Raw genomic sequence first — 8,595 nt, 5'->3', positions numbered from 1 at the left:
CTGGTGTTTGCTTTATTTTGTTTGGCTTAAAATAAAAATTCTGAGAAGCATTACATAATAATGTCTATAGTTGAAGAAGTTTTACATGGTTTTACAGTCTTGGAACAGCAGTGTTCTAAAAGGTCACAGTGTGCATGTTATGTGTAAACACAGAGAATATAAGCTTCAAAATGTGTGTGTGTGTGTGTGTGTGTGTGTGTGTGTGTGTGTATGTATGTTTAATCACAGAAGAGTACATTAAGTCTTTTTTTAAAAAAAATTCTTCCTCTTGGCAGTTTGATTTGATGTGGACGTTGAAGAATTAAAGGGGGTTACTGGTTGGACACCAGTATTGATTGATGCATGATAGTTCAAGTTCCTGATTTTAACCTTCCTTTTTTTCCTTTCTTCCTTCCTTTTGCTGTACTGGGATTGAACCCATGGGCACTCTACCACTGAATTACACCCCTAGCATTTGCATTTTTGAGACAGTTCTTCCTAAATTGCCCAGACTGACCTCAAACTTGTGATCCACCTGGCTCAGCCTTCCGAGTTGCTGGATTACAGGCCTGCACCAAAGTGCCCAGCTTTAACAATACTTAAAAAAAAAAAATCAGCTGGATGACGTGGAACACGTGTGTAATCCCAGCTTCCCAAGAGGCTGATGCAGGAGGATCCAAGGTTCAAAGCCAGCCTCAGCAATTTAGCGAGGTCTTAAGCCTTGTGGTGTCTAGTGGGGCACAGTGTTGCAAGCCTGAAATCCCAGTGACTCAGGAGACTGAGGTAGGAGGATTTCAAGTTCAAGACCTCAGCCTCTTAGCAAGGTCCTGAGCAACTTAGTGAGACTGTATCTCAAATAAAAAATAAAAAGGGCTGGGGATGTGGCTCAGTGGCTAAGCACCCCTGGGTTTAAAGCCTGGTACCACAAACAAGAATCACTTACTGACTTTGTACAATGTGCCAGGGTTTGTTTGTTTTTGCATCTGCTGTATAATATAATCATTACACAAAGCTTGACAGATGGGTAAACTAAGGCTTAGGCCACTTGTGAGAGCCCGTACAGAGGAGAAACATTTCTTTTTAGGAATTTATAAGCTACCAAGAGAGGCAGAAAGAGACCCAAATGTGTAACTCATTGTTTTAAGGGCTGTAACAGAGATAAGTACAAATTATAATATGTCACAATGTAAGTAGTAATTACCTCAGATAAAGAGCCAAACAGGCAGAAGGCAAGACATTTAAGGAAGATTTAGCTGAAGTGTTGGTGGAATTGGGCATTGGAGGAGGAGATGGAGTTTGTGCTAATGATGAGTGAAGTGGAGAAGGACACGGGTGGTCAGAAGGAATGGAGTATTAAAGGCGCAGAATTTTGAAATAGAATGTTGTAGCTAGGAAATATTAGAAGCCCTCTGAATGGAGTATAGAGTAGAAAGAGGGAAGAGGGAGGAAATGAGGCCAGAGAGACACGGGGACTAGATCATGAACCCTCTTGGGGCAGTGCCGTGGTATTTGAATTAAATTTGAATTAAATTCTAAGACTGGAATCTAATTATTTATTTACTTATTTTAATATTTATTTTTTTTTTAGTTTTAGGTGGACACACTATTTTTATTTTATTTCTATGTGGTGATGAGGATCAAACCCAGTGCCTCATGCATGCTAACAAGCACACTACCACTTAGCCACCACACCAGCCCTAAGCCTGGGATTTATTAATTTAATTTTTAAATTTCTTTGGTACCAGGGATTTGAATCCCAGGGTGCTCAACCACTGAGCCACATCTCCAGCCCTTTTTATTTTTACTTTAAGAAAAAAATAAATTTTGCTAAATTGCTCAGGGCCTTTCTAAGTTGCTGAAGCTGGCGTTGAAATTGCGATCCTCCTACCTCAGCCTCCTGAGTTTCTGGGATTACAGGCTTGCACCACTGTGCCCCACTATCCGTGGGATTTTACTAATTAAAAAAAGTTACATATTTTGTAGAATTAAATTTTATTTAAAGAAGCCACTTTCACACTCTTACAGTGCATCATTGAGGCTTAATAAACACTGTAAAATTTATGGTAGGACAAATAATATCTTTGAAGGGTTTTACATGTGTTTATTTAATACTGGGGATTGAACCCAAGGTTACTTTACCATTGAACCACATCCTCAGCCCTTTTTATGTTATATTTTGAGATAGAGTTCACTAAATTGACCACACTGACCTCAAACTTGCAAACCTCCTGCTTCACCCTCCTGAACCACTGGGATGGAACTTTAAGCTTTAAAAGATGAATAAATTGGCCGCTCTAGTTTTAGGCAGGAATGTGACATCTAGCCTGATGACATGTTTGGAGAATAGAATGCGGAAGCAAAGGGAAGAAGCTCCAGGGACCATTAATGAATGATGCTGTGATCCAGAGGAGTGCTCCATGCCTTCCTGGTGTTGTAGCTAGGAATTGTTTGTCTTATTTTACTAACAGAGAAACTGAAACTCAGAGAGTTGAAGGTCATGAAGCAGTAACTGGCCATCCGGGGTATGGATCTAGGCCTGTATTATCCAAGATCTCAAGGCAGGTATCCAGAGACCAAGAGACACTGTGCTTAAAGCCGTGTAAAAATGAAAGGGTGAATGAAAATTTAGAGTAAGGAGGGAAAAATACAGAACATTGGTGAATATCTACATTTAGGGATCGGAAGGCAAAAAAGCCATATCCCAAATGACACAAAAAGATGGGTGGGATGGGGTGAAAGAGAGAAAAGTCAGGAAAGTGTGGTTTAATCAAATAAAACGGGAAAGGTGATTTAATCAAATAAAATGGGAAAGATGGTCCCAAGTGTCCAGCCTGGTAGAAGCTGAGGACAATGAGGGCCTTGAGAAGATCACTGACACGAGTGCTAGGAGATTGTCAGTGAATTGTTTCAGGCCAAAGTGACTTTGGACTGAAGGGGTTTGGTGGCTTTGTAAAGTCAACTTGCCTAGGCTAAACCGTATTTCTCAGAACTTCCTTCCCTATGTTTTCATTAAAGCTGGGTTGTGAGATAACATCATGGAAAATTCTGAGGGCCAAAATGAAATAGCAGTCAATTTTTCTCCTCCTCCTCCTCCTCCTCCTCCTCCTCCTCCTCCTCCTCCTCCTCCTCCTCCTCCTCTAATGCTTAGAAGGTAGGGGCTGGGCATGGCTCATGCCTGTAATCCCAGAGGTTGAGGTAAAAGGATCATGAGTTCAAAGCCAGCCTTAGCAAAAGTGAGGTGCTAAGCAATTCAGTGAGACCCTGTCTCTAAATAAAATACAAAATAGGGTGACTCAATGGTTGGATCTCACTGAGTTCAATCCCTGGATCCCCCCTAATAAAAAAGGTGGGGGCAGGTACTTCTTGTAGCTATGCAGGTTGACTCTGATATATCTGCAAGCAAACTTTAACAGCATGTGGCATCAGCCAGGCCTGCAACTACTCCACTTTCTACCAGACCCTCCTGGGTCAGCTATGTGTTTAGCTTTGTAATAAAGAAGGCCACTTTTTCCTGCATGGATGTCTCTGAGATTAGAGGCAGCAAGAATGGACAGGCCAGTGTGGACTTGTTTTCTCAACTTTATATTCATCTTCTCTTTCCAGTTGCCTGGCCTGCAGTTGTCAAGCATCAGTTTCAGATGAAGACAGAAGCCTACAAAGACTGTTTACCTAGATCTCACAATTACACAAGATCAAATTCCTGCAAGAAATCCCATATTTTGAGTGTATATACACATTACTCCTCATCTATTGTCTGTGATTCTTTGATCCCTCTACATATCTATGTCATAGTGGTTCTACTTACCTGTTTGAACTCTCCCTGATACAGTCAGAGTTGTGAAAAGGGTGGCAGCAAGTGTTAATTACTCTCTAGAAAAGTGTGGTAGTTATACAAGAAATATTAACTGCATCCCTATTATGTGCCTGTGCTTGATTCAGGGTATATAGTGATGAACGAAATTAATATGGAGTTGACAGTTTGGAAAGGGAGGAAGCTGATTAAAAGATAAGTAATAGGGGCTGGGGTTGTTGCTCAGTGGTAGAGCATTTGCCTAGCACGTGTGAGACACTGGGTTCAATCCTCAGCACCAAATAAAATTAAATAAAGGTATTGTGTTCATCTACAACTAAAAATGAATTAAAAAAGATAAGTAATAAAATATATATTATAAATAATATGAGTGCTCTAAAAACAAACAAAGATAGTAAGATAGTAGAAAGCCCTGGGTTTGATTCCCAGCACTGCAAAACAATCAAACAAATAAAAAGAGAAATATAGTATTTGGATTGAGAGATCAGGGAAGCTTTTTCCACAATGTGATGTTTAAGCTGAAATATGAAGGCTTATCGGGAGTTGAGGACACCATTTTAGGAGAAGGAATGAGCATGTACAGGACCAAGGAAGGGTGCTGGGTAGTAAGGAGCTGCAGAGGACTGTGTGGCTGGAGGCTAGTAAGAAAGAAAGAAAGTAGTTTGGAATAAGATTGGAAAAGAAAGTTTTGTGGCCAGCCAAGGATGGGAATAATAGCATGCCATTTTAGATAGTTAAGATTCTCTAGCTGCAAGGAACGCATATTTAAGTCACAGTAACTTAAGAGAAAATGGATTTTTATTAGTTTACATAACCAAACTTCAAGAAGTACAGGAGAGGAAGTTGTCCTAACATACAATAGAATGAAGGATCATAAAACCATCAAGGGATGGGAATGTGGCTCCCTGGCATGTGTGAGGCCCTGGGTTCCATCCCAGTACTGCAATAAATAAATAAATATCATAAAATCCTTCCTTCCTTCCCTCCCTTCCTTCCTAGGTTCAATCCCCAGCACAGCAAAAAATAAAATCATCAAAACCCTTCCTTTTTTTTTGGTACTGGGGATTAAACCTAGAGGCTTTTTTCCTGGAGACATGGTCTCATTAGGTTTCTCAGGTTGGCCTTGAACTTATGATCCACCTGTCTCAGCCTCCCAAGTCGCTGGGATTATAGGTGTCTGCACCTACCTAAACTTTTTGTTTTTGTTATTGTTTTATCTCTACTCTTTCAGCATGTTTATAACAATATCTATAATTAGGTTTTGGATAAGAATGAAGCCAGAAATCATAGCTTCATGACTTTGTAAATCTTATTAAATGAGTCATTGACGATTTTGCTTCTTTTAGCTTATCTGGTTCAATCACTATAGCATGGAGGTTATCTATTACTTAGTGTTAGAAACTATTTAAAATTGCTTCAGAAAAAAAATGACTCTTGTTACCTTAAAATTATGTTAGGAAGTATCATTTGTTTACAACCATTTTGTCTTCTCTATCCATGGTGTGGCTTCTCTGCAGACACAGTGTTCTCTCTCACCCAATGATTTTAGACATGGATGGTTGATCAATGGAATGTGGGTGCAAATGATTTTGTGCCAGTTATAGGTGGAGAGATGGACGCTTTTAAGAGTTGTTGCTTTTTTTTTTTTCTGCTTACCCCTTGAGCTTCTGGAGTTTGTCATGAGAATGGCTTATTTCAGAGATCCATGACTTCTTTAGCATGGGTCCTGCAAGGAACAAATAATAACCTAAAACTTAGAGTCTAGCCCAACCCTGCCAATCTGCAGCTGACCAGAAAATCTGTGAATGGGAAGTAAATGTTTATGTGTGTATGCATGCCTACACATATATACATCTTCCTTGAACTGTATTATTCTATAATTCAAAAAACCTTTTCAATCATCATGTGACTATCACGATCAACTCAAGCACAGTTTTTCTCCATAACTGGTTATTGTCAACAGCTCTAGGATAGGATTTCTGACTGATATGCATTCCTCAGGGCCAGTTCATCTAGTCTGACAACCTTTAGCTAATTATAAGCTTAAAATTCCTTAAGGTACCAAATATACACTGAAGAGGGGGAAATATAATCACAACAATAAAAACTTCCTAAAAGAAGTAGGAAGATGGCAGGGGTCACATAATAGCATGTAACAAATACTGCTGGTAAGGATAGTAAGAACTTCTTTAGTTTTTCTTGCTCTTCAAATCTTGCTGTTTCATGTTCTGCCTCCTGTGTTCTCTTTGACTGCATTGAGAAAGATAGTAAGAAGGATTCTTCTTCAAGGATTGTACTATTTTTGAAACTTACTTGCTGTTAGCAAAATTATCAAGATTAGAGAATTATCTTAGGGATTTCCAAACTTGAAACATAAATGGTTTTGCAACTTCCATATGAGCTCAGTAGACTCTTGATGTACTTGATTCCTGGGAACTTCACAGACCAATAAACAATGCCAGATATAATGGCAAGTCATAATGCACGTATCTAGATTATTCCCTCACAGTTTTTCTTAGCAATGCTCTGCTAGTCCTTCAACTGTCAGCTCTGAGTTCCATCTTAACTCGTGCAAACAGACCTTGAGTCTAAATACTAACAGGCTCAACAGCACTGGGTGAAAGCTTTGTCTGTGCTAAGCAACACCTTTTTTAGTTACAAGTATCAGAAACTGCCCAAACTAAGCTGACGGCAGAGCTGACGGAGCAGTACACCAATGCTGTACGGGACCGTGAGCTGGACCTCTGGGGATATAAAATTCTAATCATTGAAAATCTAGGTTTGATTCTAATCATTGAAAATCAACAGTTTGATGCTGTTGATTCTTCTGACAATGAGATCAGGAAGTTGTATGGTTTTCCTTTGCTAAGAAGACTGATGATATTATTAGTGAACAACAGAATATGCCGTATAGGTGAGGGACTGAGAAACTGATGTGACTCCGTTTTTGAGAAACCAGCTTTTACCTCAAAGCCTGTCCAAGGAAGGGGGAGTGACCCTTGTCCTTGGAAAAACCCACAGAGCACTCCTAGGCACATACCCACCCTGCTGAGTTGTTTGTCTGCAAATAACAGGAGAGATCTGTGGTGCCAGGTGTCCCTGACTCAATTAGGCTAGGTGGAGACCCATAGCAACCCCCTAGCAACCACCAATCAGCATGAGACAGGGAAAATACCTGGGATGCTAGATGACCCCCAGTAGTTTATGGTTGGTGATAACATGTTGGGAAACCATGTAGTTCAGCACATACACCTCTCGTGGCATAAACCAATCAGTTCAAAGGAATCCTCCTCTTGTACTAATCAATCACCCCTACCCAACTCGTTCCCGCCAGTGAATGTGCTAATCAATGTTAAGAGTTGTTGTTTGATTTTCCCATGGTGTGAGATGATTTGCTGTGTGTTGTTGTGATGCATAGAGTATCCCCCCAAAACCTATAAAATCTCACTGAACAAAGGACCGGGGCTCACTCCCTGGGACCTCGGAAATGGGTTGTGAGTCCAGGCTCAAGCTTGCAATAAAGACTCCTTGTGATTGCATCAGATTCGGCTCTTGGAGGTCTATTGAGGTCCCATGAATCTGGCATTACAGGACTTAATCAGGCTCTGCCCTGTCAGAATTCATTCTCACCAACAATAGTCTTGTGGAACTGGGTGATCTGGACCCTTTGACATCTCTTAAATCACTGACTTTTTTTTTTAAGAGAGAGAGAGAGAGAGAGAGAGAGAGAGAGAGAGAAAATTTTAATATTTATTTTTTAGTTTTTGGCAGACACAACATCTTTGTTTGTACGTGGTGCTGAGGATCGAACCCGGGCAGCATGTATGCCAGACAAGCGCACCACTGCTTGAGCCACATCCCCAGCCCCTAAATCACTGACTTATCTAAGCATTCTAAGAAATCCTGTAACAAATAAGAAGCATTTTAGACTGCATGTGATTTATAAAGTCCCACAAATCAGAGTGCTGGATTTTCAGAAAGTAAAACTAAAATTTTAATCCAGATGCTAGTTTGCCAACTGACAAAAAGAAAGGTGGGCCATCTCCAGGGGATGTAGAAGCAATCAAGAATGCCATAGCAAATGCATCAACTCTGGCTAAAGTGGAGAAGCTGAAGGGGTTGCTGCAATCTGGTCAGATACCTGGAAGAGAGCGCAGATAAGGGCCCACTGATGAGGGTGAAGAAGAGATGGAAGAAGACACAGTCACAAACAGGCCCTGAGCAAGGTAGTAGATGTCTACTAATAGGGACAAATCTTACTTTTTGAACATGGGATAATTGCCTTGTTTGTGTCAGCAAAGTGGAATCTCACCATTGTTGAAATGTTTTAAACTGCTGCCCATAATTTTGTATTATAAATTTTAAAGTCTAAATGTCAGTATTTTTACAAATGGTAAAAAATGAAGGCCACTCATTTTTTGAGTGGGGCTGGGGGGCCGGGGGGGAGGAGAAAGAAACTGCCCAAGGTGACTTAAAGAAGAAAAAAACATATGTTGATTAATATAACTAAAAAATAGAGAAGTAAAAGTTGCTTCAAGTACAGCTAGAGTTTTCAACTGCAGTGACTTTATTAGGAATCAAGATCATGGAACTCTTGGTTCTGCCTGAAGGCAGAGTGGAGGTATGCTTTCCTGACAGGCACAAAAGCAAAAAAAAAAAAAAAAAACCAAAAAAAACCCACACACAATAATCAACTCCTCGGGTGCTCACCATCATGCATATTGCAGTTTCCACATTTAATACGATATTCATGCAAATAAAAAGCAAATTATCTCCAAGGAATAATTGCCATTCCAGTTACTCAA

At 40.1% G+C, this 8,595-nt stretch overlaps 1 pseudogene across 1 annotated transcript; it reads left to right on the top strand.

Moving 5' to 3' along the window:
* The first annotated feature begins 2,364 nt into the window (after positions 1-2,364).
* Positions 2,365-8,011, top strand: LOC308658195 (U2 small nuclear ribonucleoprotein A'-like; annotated as a pseudogene). The gene is made up of 4 exons: positions 2,365-2,541; positions 6,446-6,725; positions 7,393-7,464; positions 7,655-8,011. The product of its transcript is annotated as a U2 small nuclear ribonucleoprotein A'-like (transcript).
* Positions 8,012-8,595: the final 584 nt, after the last annotated feature.

This window comes from Spermophilus citellus (genome assembly GCF_964194105.1).
Source record: "Spermophilus citellus genome assembly, chromosome: 10".
In the NCBI taxonomy this organism is placed as follows: Eukaryota; Metazoa; Chordata; class Mammalia; order Rodentia; family Sciuridae; genus Spermophilus; species Spermophilus citellus.
This window is presented reverse-complemented; position numbering and strand designations above follow the sequence as displayed.